We start from the raw sequence: 11,868 nt of genomic DNA, 5'->3' as shown, positions 1-11,868 counted from the left end.
CAATATCCAAACTTCATTGCAGGACACCTGGGTTCGATCCCTGGGTCAGGAAGATCCCCCGCCTGGAGAAGAGAATGCTACGCACTCCAGTATTTTTGCCTCGAGAATTCCGTGGGCAGAGGAACCCAACGGGCTATAGTCCATGGGGTTGCAAAGAATCGGACACAACTGAGCAACTAACACCAGGACTACAGTTTACAACTTCCTTCATATTTTGGCTTTTGTGTTTGCAATTTCCTTTCATGCTTTATTCCTCCTCACTCACCCTATAGAATCCAGCCACACTGATCTCTCAGCTCTATAACAATATCTAGCCCTCCCCTAGCTTTCCCCTCTTCTTGGAATGCATATCTTTCCTTTCCTTCAATGGTCGCTTGCTTATCACTCAGGCCTCAGTTTAAATATCACCTTCCCAGTCAGGCCTTTCTAAGTAATTTGTCACAATAAGAACCCTCCTTGTTAGTTCCTATTTGGGACTAGGAATAGTTCTTGGTTTGTGTTTTTCTTAACACATACCATCATTTGTCATTTGCCCAGTTATTTAACCTCCATTCCATTGCATGCTCCATGGAAGGGCATCAGAATGTATAGTTCTATACCGTATTGTGAATACATATCCCTGTGCTGCCTTTGGTAAATTCTCAATAAACATTTGTTTGGTAAATTAATTGATGTCCAAGAAGAGATCATACTGGAAAATTATTTTATGTCTTTATGTTGGCAAGTCATTTCTTTTTAAACTTTAATGCTGAGAATGCTGCCTCTGTCACCACCATATAAACTAAGTCCTTGCAAAGCAATCCATTCTACAAAATTATTTTAAAATGTTTTAGGGATTCAGTCAGTTCAGTTCAGTTCAGTTGCTTAGTTGTGTCCAACTCTTTGCAACCCCATGGACTGAAGCACGCCAGGCCTCCCTGTCCATTACCAACTCCTGGAGTTTACTCAAACTCATGTCCATTGAGTCGGTGATGCCCTCTAACCATCTCATCCTCTGTCGTCCCTTTCTCCTCCCACCTTCAATCTTTCCCAGCATCAGGGTCTTTTCAAATGAGTCACTTCTTTGCATCAGGTGGCCAAAGTATTGGAGTTTCAGCTTCAGCATCAGTCCTTCCAATGGACACTCTGGACTGATTTCCTTTAGGATGGACAGGTTGGATCTCCTTGCAGTCCAAGGGACTCTCAACAGTCTTCTCCAACACCACAGTTCAAAAGCATCAATTCTTCGGCACTCAGCTTTCTTCATAGTCCAACTCTCACATCCATACATGACTACTGGAAAAACCATAGCCTTGACTAGGTGGACCTTTGATGGCAAAGTAATGTCTCTGCTTTTAAATATGCTGTCTAGGTTGGTCATAGCTTTTCTTCCAAGGAGCAAGTGTCTTTTAATTTCATGGCTGCAGTCATCACCTGCAGTGATTTTGGAGCTCAAAAATAAAGTCTGTCACTGTTTCCACTGTTTCCCCATCTATTTCCCATGAAGTGATGGGACCAGATGCCATGATCTTAATTTTCTGAATGTTGAGCTTTAAGCCAAATTTTTCGCTCTCCTCTTTCATTTTCATCACGAGGTTCTTTAGTTTTCTTTGCTTTCTGCCATAAAGATGATGTCATCTGCATATCTGACATTATTGATATTTCTCCCGGCAATCTTGATTCCAGCTTGTGCTTCATCCAGCCTGGCATTTTGTATGATGTACTCTGCGTATAAGTTAAACAAGCAGGGTGACAATATACAGCCTTGATGTACTCCTTTCCCTGTTTGAAACCAGTCTGTTGTTCCATGTCCAGTTCTAATTGTTGCTTCCTGACTTGCATACAGATTTGTCAAGAGGCAGTTCAGGTGGTCTGGTATTCCCATCTCTTTAAGAATTTTCCAGAGTTTGTTGTGGTCCACACAGTCAAAGGCTTTGGCATAGTCAATAAAGCAGAAGTAGATGTTTTTCTGGAACTCTCTTGCTTTTTTGATGATCCAACAGATGTTGGCAATTTGACCTCTGGTTCCTCTGTCTTTTCTAAATCCAGCTTGAACATCTGGAAGTTCACAGTTCACATACTGTTGAAGCCTGGCTTTTAGGGACTACCTATCACCAAGAAAATTAAGTTCAAGATCCTTATCCTGACACACAAGGCCTCTAGAACTGGTGTCTAGAGCCCTGCCCAGTGCTGCGTTCCCCCCATCCCCTGCTTCCTTCTTCACACTCTGATGATGACCAGCTGTGCCAAGGCCTATGCCTATGACTGAGCAGGCACTCCACAAGTATTTGATAAGTCAACTGCTAGCAGTTTCCTGCATGCTCCTGCCTGTTTTGGTGGTGTCAACTGAGACTGGAGAGCTAATCAGAGACCAGATCTAGAAAGATGTCTATATGACATGTTAGGGATTAAAGCCTTTAAAGCTTTAATGGGAAGCAATAGAAGGGCTCTGATCAGGGGAGTGACATAAGGAAGGACTGCTCAGAGAGAAGTATCATGTGTATCCTTTAGCATTGGCATAACTTAGCATGTATTTATGTGATTAGCTCTAACAGTGACTTAATAGCCCCCCACAAGAGTCAGGGACAGAGTCTGGAAAATATTTATAGCTGGTAGTTTCCACTTGAGTTGCATCTTGTACACTTTCAGTTCTGTCTTTTATGGAGCATGTAAGTTCTGAGTAACCTCCAAAGTCACTCAAGTAAAAATAAATCAAGAAGGATTGTGTTTTACACTTCACTTCCCTGTGTGTCCTTAGGCAGGAAGAAAGACAGGCTTGGAGGTTCTGTATCTTTTCCAGTCATTTATCTTAAAAATGTCTGAAGCAACGCTGAACGTTCAATGATTTTAATTAAGGTATATTTTCCCAAGTAAAATAAACATAGGAACAAACAAAAACCTCCTTGTTTGGGTACAAGTAGCTCTAAACTTTATATATTATCTGTCAAAGTGTCATATACTGATGTAATATTCGCTAATGTTTGTGTTGATAATGGCTACACATATTTGAATAAGAAATGCATGGACAAATTTTATTATCATCATCAAAGAACTCCTCATAAAAAGTTTTCTAAGCATCTTTTGATAACTTTCTGATAATAACTATGCACTAAATTAAGCACAAATTGTTTATTCCCTCAGCAGTAAGGATTATTACCTGGTGTTTGAGCTCCTTTTTTAATAGCTTAGGTATTAAAACTTCTCTGTGACTGTCAGCTAGAATCAGTTTTACTCATTTGTCAAAATAATCATGCTAATTTGACAGCATAAACACAACATGTGCAAAGAAAAAATACATTGTTCTTTAGAGATATCCAGCAGCTATGCAGTGACTAGGCATTACATTTGTCATTTTTCAAAAATAAATTCCTATGACTTTCATAAAATCTGAATTAAAAATCAGGGCTTTCCAGAACCTCATGAAATAATCTGCAGGTGCTAACATGCTGATAGCTGCTGAGCTGAGAACTAAGTTAACATGTCAAAACTGGTTGCATTTGGAATATTCTAACATCTGGGCATCAAGTTGGATGTGTACGAATAAACCTCAGCTTCTCATGCTCAGGAGAGGATGAGTATGAAAAAGAAACAGAGGCAATCAGAAGTTTCCAGGAGCAAGCCAGGCACCATCTGGGCTATGTAGGAGGACTGCTGGGGAAAAAGGAACATGATGGCATATGCTATAAAAGTACAGATTGTAAAGAAGGGTAGCACCCTTGTTTCGCAGACAAGTAACTACATTTATGTTGCAAAAGAGCCCTCTAAGACTCAGGAAGAAGAAAACACTCTGGTTTCAGGTTAGCTGTATTGCAATGTTCTCTACTGAAGGATGGGGATAGGATGGGAATGTGCACCAATTATAGCCCAGTAGGTATAAATAAGTGTTCATGGGTGTAAATCTCTTTAACAATTGAGTAAGAATCTTAGAGGAGGAACTGTGTCTAAAATGTCTCCTGCTTTCCCCACAGAAATGCAATGCTGGGCATGTGAGAGGGGCAGAAGCTCTGTATTTGAAACTCAGAGCATCTGGGTTTAATTACCATCTGTGCTTTTGTGAGAAAGTCAACCTCTCAGCCTAACTCCTCATCTGCAAAAGAAAAAAAAAAGAAGGAAGTGGATGGTTAATTCCAGTCCTGCTTGGGTTTTTTAGGGTTTTTGTCAGAGTTAATAGATTAATATGTGTGAAGATGTAATATGTGTAATATGTGTGTAAACTGTAAAAAGCTCCACTGCTGGAAGGGGATGATATTATACCTGGAGCAAGAGAGCAACAAACAGTTCTTGGTAGACTGGTTTCAAGATTAAGATTTATTCATGACTCATCTATGGAAGGATTCCTTTCCATTTACTTCAGGGTTCTCAACCCCCCAGCACTGTTGATATTATGAACCAGATAATTCTTTGCTGAAAGGTGGAAGGTGAGGGGTGGGGATTACCTGTGCATTGTAGAATGTTTGGAAACCAAACATCGCACTACGTCTAGCCCTAGATGTCAATGGCAGCCTCCCTCCCCACTCGACCCTTATGAGGTGAGACAACCAAAAACACATACGTGCTCAGTCACTTCAGTCATGTCTGACTCTTTGTGACCCTGCAGACTATAGCCCACCAGACTCCTCTCTCTATGGGTTCTCCAGGCAAGAATACTGAAGTGGGTTGCCATACCCTTCCCCAGGGGATTATCTCAGCCCAGGGATCAAACCCACATCTCCTGAGTCTCCTGCATTGCAGGCAGATTCTTTGCTGGCTGACTGAACCACCTGAGAAGCCCAAAAATGTCCACAGACATCACCAAATGTTCCCAGGTGGGGGCAGGTTATAGGGAGCCAAACCATCTCACAGTTGAGAACCACTGATTTAACCTAGAGACAAAATCCCATTATTTTCTGAAAAAGCCACAAATGATAACAGTAATAGTCATCTGTGATTACTCTGTGGAAGGCACCCAGCTAAACTATTTGCCTATATTAACTTCTTTAATCTTACAACAGCGAGGAGGTTCGAGTAATCCTCATTTTACAGATGAAGAAATGGAGGCTTAAAGGGTTGAAGCCACTTGCCCAGGTTCAAAAATCAGAATAAAGCAGAGCTTGCATCTGGATCCTGCTCTGTACGATTTCAGAGTCTTCACTCTTAACCACCCCTCCTGTCCATACTCACGTGAGATAAGCTGATCAAAACAGCCCCACTCTCTGTTGAACATAAGACAGAACTTGCAGAGGTGAAGCTGACAGAAGGATTAAAGCACACAGCTATCTAAAGGCTGTAGCTGCTTGGTAAATATTATTTATATGAACCATGAAACTAGGCTAGGCATTAAAAAAAAAGTAGGCATGTCTGAAAAAAGACAGGCAGCAAGTCCTAACATATTCATGCATAATCGTCATTTAATTCAATATAAACCATTTTTCATGGGGAAATTGTATTTTCTTTGTAAATATTTATATTTTCTTATTTAAGTGATGTGGAAAGAGATGAAGCTTCCAAAAGTAGGAAGCAACATTGGTAAGGGTAGGTTGATTAAAGTACATCTTACTCGATGGATATGAGGGTGGAAAGTTTTCTTATGGGACCAAGAAGCTCAGGGCAAAGCCTGTTGTTCATTAAGCATCTATGTGAGTTTGTTTTGCCGGGAGCTTAGCAAAAGTTAATGCCCTATGACTTAATATCTAGGATCTAGGCTCTTTCAAAATACAGAAGCTGTTGATATTATTCCCAATTCCCAAACCCATAAATGTAGACAAGGTAAAGTTGACCAATATGTATCAAGGCACAGAAATCAAGAGAAGGCAAAAGAAAACTTTAATTACAGAGGATGGATAACTCAGATCATTCTACTTGTACTGTCAATCATTAATGTCCCCTGAAATAGTAACCTGAGTAGCAAAGGTATTTAGTTTCTTAAGAGATCCATCCCTCATGGATGGTTCCTTCTCAACTGACCGCTGAACAAGATTGTTACTGCTAATTTACTACAAGGAAACCTGATTGCATTTTCTTCCAACTTCTATTCTGCTCCCCTAAATCAACCAAAATTCCTAACTTTACAAGTTGATACACATGTTTATTTCCTCAAAGAATAATCTTAAACTTTAAAAATGTGAAGAGAATTTCTTTCTACCAATAACAAGAACAGACCAGTGTTCCCATAGGATCCAGAAGATCTGGTCCTTCCTCAATCAGAGATTCAGTCTGAGTATATGCATAAAGGATATGGTTACAGTCCTGTTCTCATCTTCCCAGCCAGTATCACACATGTATGGTCAGTGCCCACTGCCACCCTTGCACTTTTAAGAGATGGTCCTGCAGGGTAGCGCCTGCCTCTGGGCTTGCCCCCAGAAGGCATTCTATTTGTGTTGGTTTCATTGTGCGCCCTTGCTGCTTTTCATCTGATTCAGATGAACTGTCGGATAATGCAGGTGCCTGAATTCTGTAGGAGATGACTACATAAGTCAGGATTCTTTCTGTTACAAAGGACAGAAACCCAGCTCAAATTTGTTTAGGAAAAACTGGGAAGTTATTCTCTTTCCTAAATGAAAAAGTTTAGGCATGAACCCTTCCAAACAATGGGCCCAGAGTTTTTAAGTTACAAAGAATCTTTACATTTATTGGATTGCTATCAATAGATAATGGAGATAGATAGGTAGGTAGACAGACAGACAGACAGATAGATAGATAGATAGATAGATAGATAGATAGATAAAGAAGTAGGCGGATGGGCAGGACAGGTCTTACCTTCATCTTCTAGATGTCATTAAATGGTGTGCTCATGGTCTCTCAGCTAGTAAATTGCACAGCTGATTGCTAGTTGATTCCAATTCCTGTGAATCCTAAACACTGTATTTCCCAGTGTAGCCTACCTTGAAAGGATTATATTAGACAATATCCTTATCCTCAGGATATCTAATTAATAGCAGAAAAAAACTGATGCCCTTGAAAGCACTTTTGTGTGAAGAATTGATTTGTGCTTTACTAGTACTACTTCATTTTCTTTTCAGAAGAGGAATTCTACAGGACTGTTTTGTGGAACTTCTAATAGCATGTGCAAAGTAGAAGTGGATACTTTCTTTTGTCACTATGATACTAAACGGACACACAAGCAGAGGACCGTATCATTGTCATCAGCATGTTACGGTCATGTTGCTATTGCCAGCAGCAATCACAAGCACCTTGAGAGTAACTCCTAGCTCGGGCCTGTGTGCATCTGTAGGGTCTCAGGAGCCAGCACGGCATTCATTCATCATCATATCCGTGACACAAAATGTAATTTTGGTTGAATTAATGGAGAACAAGTCCTGATGGGACATAAAATCTGAAGAATGAGTAGAGGGAAAATGGAACTCTGGAGACTTTATGAGGGCCATGACTGTAGATATTATTCTTTTTTGAGAGCGTAATGAAAATGAATCATTTCTTGAAGTTCCCATTGGTTATAAATGAAGATTACTAATTGATGAAGGACACATATAAGTTACCCTATTGTTGTGGAACTGTATAAAGTTTCAGCAAAATTAAAATGAAAAGTACCTCTCCTCCACCTGCACTCTGAATTCCATCCCCCCACACCCTAGGGACCTTTTTGCCACCAAATTCCCCCTCTTCACTTGTAGGTTTACTCAATGTAAAATTATAGCCATCAGTCCCAATATTAAAACAATCCTGGCTCATCCTGCTATCCCCCTATAACTACTGTATTCTTTCCTTCCATTCAGAAACTAAAGTCTAAACCCATTGTCTCCAGTTCTTCATTTCTCATTCATTTTTCATACTGTGACTCGGTTTTCATGCCCTCTATTCTGCTAAACTTTTTCTTGCCAGTTTCTGATACCATATACTAATTTCAATTTCAAAAGTATTCTTCTTATCCCTGTTCTTATTTGACCTCTCTCTGGCATTTGACATTATAAACTCCATTCTTAAAACTCTTTCCTTTGAAGACCATATTCCCTGGATTTCCCCTATTTACCCATTCTCACTGAAAGCATCTCTCTCTTAAATGCTATTATTCCCCACGGCTCCATTGTTAACAGTCTTTTTCGTCTACATACTCTTTTAGGAAATCTTATATACTCCTATGCCTTCAATGAGTATTGATTTAATGTCTTCCAAATCTTGGTCTCCATCAATAAATCCACAAACACTTCAGCTATCCTGCAATTTCAGCATGCCCTAAATCGGTTGCATTGTATTAAATCCCACCAGTGTTCACATCATTAACTCCCTGTCCCCATGAATATCGGTATTATCTATCCACATTGGAAACTTCAGTCATTCCAGATTATTCTGCCAAATCCTTTCAATTCTACTTTAAATATTTCTTGTATTTGGCCCATTTTTCCCATGCTCCCTGCCGCTCTTAAAATATTTCTCCTGGTTGTTATGAAAAAGCTTTTTATTTGGTCCACCTGTGTATGATCCACCTACTCACTTGCCCCATTTCCCCATCAACACTCAATTCGTCTCTAAAACAAGCTGTCAAAGGCCATTCTAAAAACCAAATCTGATCATGTCATTTTTGGGCCTAAAATGCTTCAGTGATTCCACATTACCTCAAGGATGAAATTTTAACTCTGTAGTATGTCTACCAAACAAGGCCTTTCATTATCTGGCATCTCACAGCCATAGTGATCTCTATATTTATAGCCCTAGTACAAGATAGGCCTTTGTTAACACCTACTGAATGAATGAATGAATGAATTCTGGAAAAGATGTCCTTAGATTTAAAAAAATGTTATGTTGAGTTTATTTATCTTCAACAAATAATAATTTTTATCCAGGGACGTCCCTGGCAGTCCAGTGGTTAAAACATCCTCTTCTGATGTAGGGGCTGCAAGTTTGATCACTGGCCAGGAAGCTAAGATCCCACATGCCCCGTGGCCAAAAAACCAAAACATGAAACAGAAGCAATATTGTAACAAATTCAATAAGGCTTTAAAAATACTCCACATCAAAAAAAATCTTTAAAAAATAATTTTTACACAAAGATAAATTCACATAGCTTCTTTATTTTGAAACTTAACATGTATCATCCAAAAAATAGGATCTTAAATTTTGCTTCTTTTTTTTAGGAAATGTATCTTTTAGGGAAAACATCTAATAAGATATTTTAGAATATCCCACAAATATATGAGGAACTCCTGAACTTGTAAATGGGCCATGTTCCAAACATTCTTTTATAACTTGGTTCTGTGAAACTTGGAATGCATTTTCTCATAGAAGCAATGTTTTATATATTTTATTTAATTTAGACTTAAATTATTTTAAAATGATTTAAGGTAATATGTAATAAAATGCACATGTCATAAACTATTAGAGTAATGAAAGAAAGTCTATTAACAATATATTTGGCCTATGAAAAGTAATTATATCATAAATCTCATAAGCCCACACTAACCCAAAACCACATAGAAATAACTGAGAATCTTGTCAGCCAATACAATATGAAAGGGAGAAAATAATAAGATTCTTTCTTCTTTTTTGCTTTTTAAACCTCTTTTTTAGTTCTTATTGTCTAAAATGATATATTCTAATTCATCAGGAGACACATTTTCTTTGTACTATATTCTCAGAAACTTTTCACATGGACTCATACAAGGAATGTTTAATAAACTGTTAGGCAAATGTGGTCTAATAGAAAAAACAAAAATATTATACATAGCGTTACCATCAATGAAACTGAGAACATATTTCATTATATTCCTATAAAAGCATTTCTATAAGTAATTCAAGTAATATATACCCATATCTCTGATGCTATAACTTTATATGGAATCAAATCTGGTCATAGCCGGCATGAATCATTTAGAAGGTGTGTACATGCAATCTCATTTAATCTTCACAAAAACTTTTGTGGTTAGTACAATTATTACCATTCCCATTTTACAGATGAGAAAACTGAGGCAAACAAGTGAATAACTTGCCCAGTTCACACAGCAACATTGGTGATATTCCCCTTACATTTTTTTCTCCTTCAAATATTAATGATCTCATTCAAGAATTCAAAAGCAATTGAATAACAAAATTCATGAGTTTGACCTCAAGACTCAAAATTCTTGAGTCTGTTGTCTTTAAAATGGATTATGCCACTCCTGTCTTTGCAATGTTATCTAACTCTTTTATCCTCTTTCCTCAGTGAATTTTTATAAAGAAATAAAATGCCTCTTACCGACCAAACTTCTTCCCCACATTAGGGGTTTACACTTGGAAAAAAAACCCTCTACCTAGAAAATATTTCCAAAAACTCTTTTCATGATTGATGCTTTCATGTAACCAGATCCCAGCAGAAGTCAAACTAGTTCCTCCTTGACCATGCAATCTAGAGAAGCCTACTCAGATACTCTCTAATGCATCACTAGATTTTATTTTCAGTCTGTTTATTGGTATTTCATTTATTCTCTTCTCATAACCTCTAGAATTGTGCTAATAGAAATATACTGTGAATCATACTTGTAAGTTTAAACTGTCTAGTTGTCACACCAAAATATATATATAAAGAAATTTTATTAATTTTAGTAATATATTTTCTTTAACTCAGTATATCTCAAATATTACCATTTCAATAGCAACCAATAAAAAATTAAAGAAATATTTAACATTCTTTTTTCATGCTAAGTATTCAAAATTCAGGGTTTATTTTATATTGGCAACACACTGAAATTCAAATGAGCCACATTTCAGGTTCTCAGTAGCCACATTCAAATGTTCAATAGCTTCATGGGGCTGTTGGCTGCCATACTAGACAGAACAACTTAAAATGTAAAGTCTTATTCACTGGTATATCTCTAGAACCTAGATTAGCATAGTATTGTCTGGCCCTTTGGGTGCTCATAATGCTGTGAAATGAATGAATAAATGTGGAATATATGGAAAATAAGTGTTCTAGAATGCCCATATTCTGTTAGTGCCAAATTTGCCCATGACAAAGATGACATTGTCTTATCTAATTTTAGATGACTGCTAATACCTTGATTCAGCTAGTGAACTGATTGCAGATGTCTGACTTCCAGAACTGAACAAGAGTAAATATACGTTGTTTTTAAGTAATTGAGTTTGTGATAATTTGTTACAGCAGCCATATGAAACTAATACACTTATTGATCTATCAAGCCACCTCATACTAGATATAATTCTCTGATAGCTTGCAAAAATATTATCATCACGATATCCACTCCTCTCTGTATCCATACCCCTTTGCCATGTGAATTAGCAGATCCTCTCCTTAAGAGGTATGATTGGGTTCTTCACACTGTCTGTTGCTTTGGCCAGTAGAATGCTGCAGAAGCAGCATTCTCCCAGCTCCTAGTCTGGGCCTCAGGAGAGCTTGCTTGCTTTCTTCCTCTTATCCGGAACCCTCTGTATTTCCATGTGAATAAGCCTGGCCTGTCCCACTGGATGCAAGAGACAAGGGACCCAGGTGTCCTCCATTGTCCAACCTGACAGTGAACCATCTGCTGGACCTATGAGTGAGGTCATCTGAGGCCAACCAACCCTCAGTTGACCTGCCGACACCTGACTGTAGACAAACGAGCAATCTCCACAGAGATCGAAATAACTACCTAGCTGAGCCTAACCCAGATTACTAGCCTATAGAGTTGTGAGCTCAATAAATTGTTTTTGTTTAAAGCTGCTAACTGTTGGGGTAGCTTGTTATGCAGCAATATATAACCGATGTACTCCCATAAAGCAAATTCCTTCTACATGTGTTCAACCTTCCCAAACAAATTCAGAGAAGGAGTCTGCCAGAAAAGTTTGTAGTACAAACTGCCAAAACAGTTTGTAGTCTCACTTGGGGACAGTGCCAACTACTCCATTTCTTACCGGAACTTTATAGAGCTAAAATTTTCTACAGAAGCAACATTTCATCATGTTGAGTATCTCAATGAATACTTG

This window comes from Giraffa tippelskirchi, chromosome 4 (assembly GCF_054371585.1).
Source record: "Giraffa tippelskirchi isolate mGirTip1 chromosome 4, T2T-mGirTip1v1.2.pri, whole genome shotgun sequence".
Lineage (NCBI taxonomy): Eukaryota > Metazoa > Chordata > Mammalia > Artiodactyla > Giraffidae > Giraffa > Giraffa tippelskirchi.
This window is presented reverse-complemented; position numbering follows the sequence as displayed.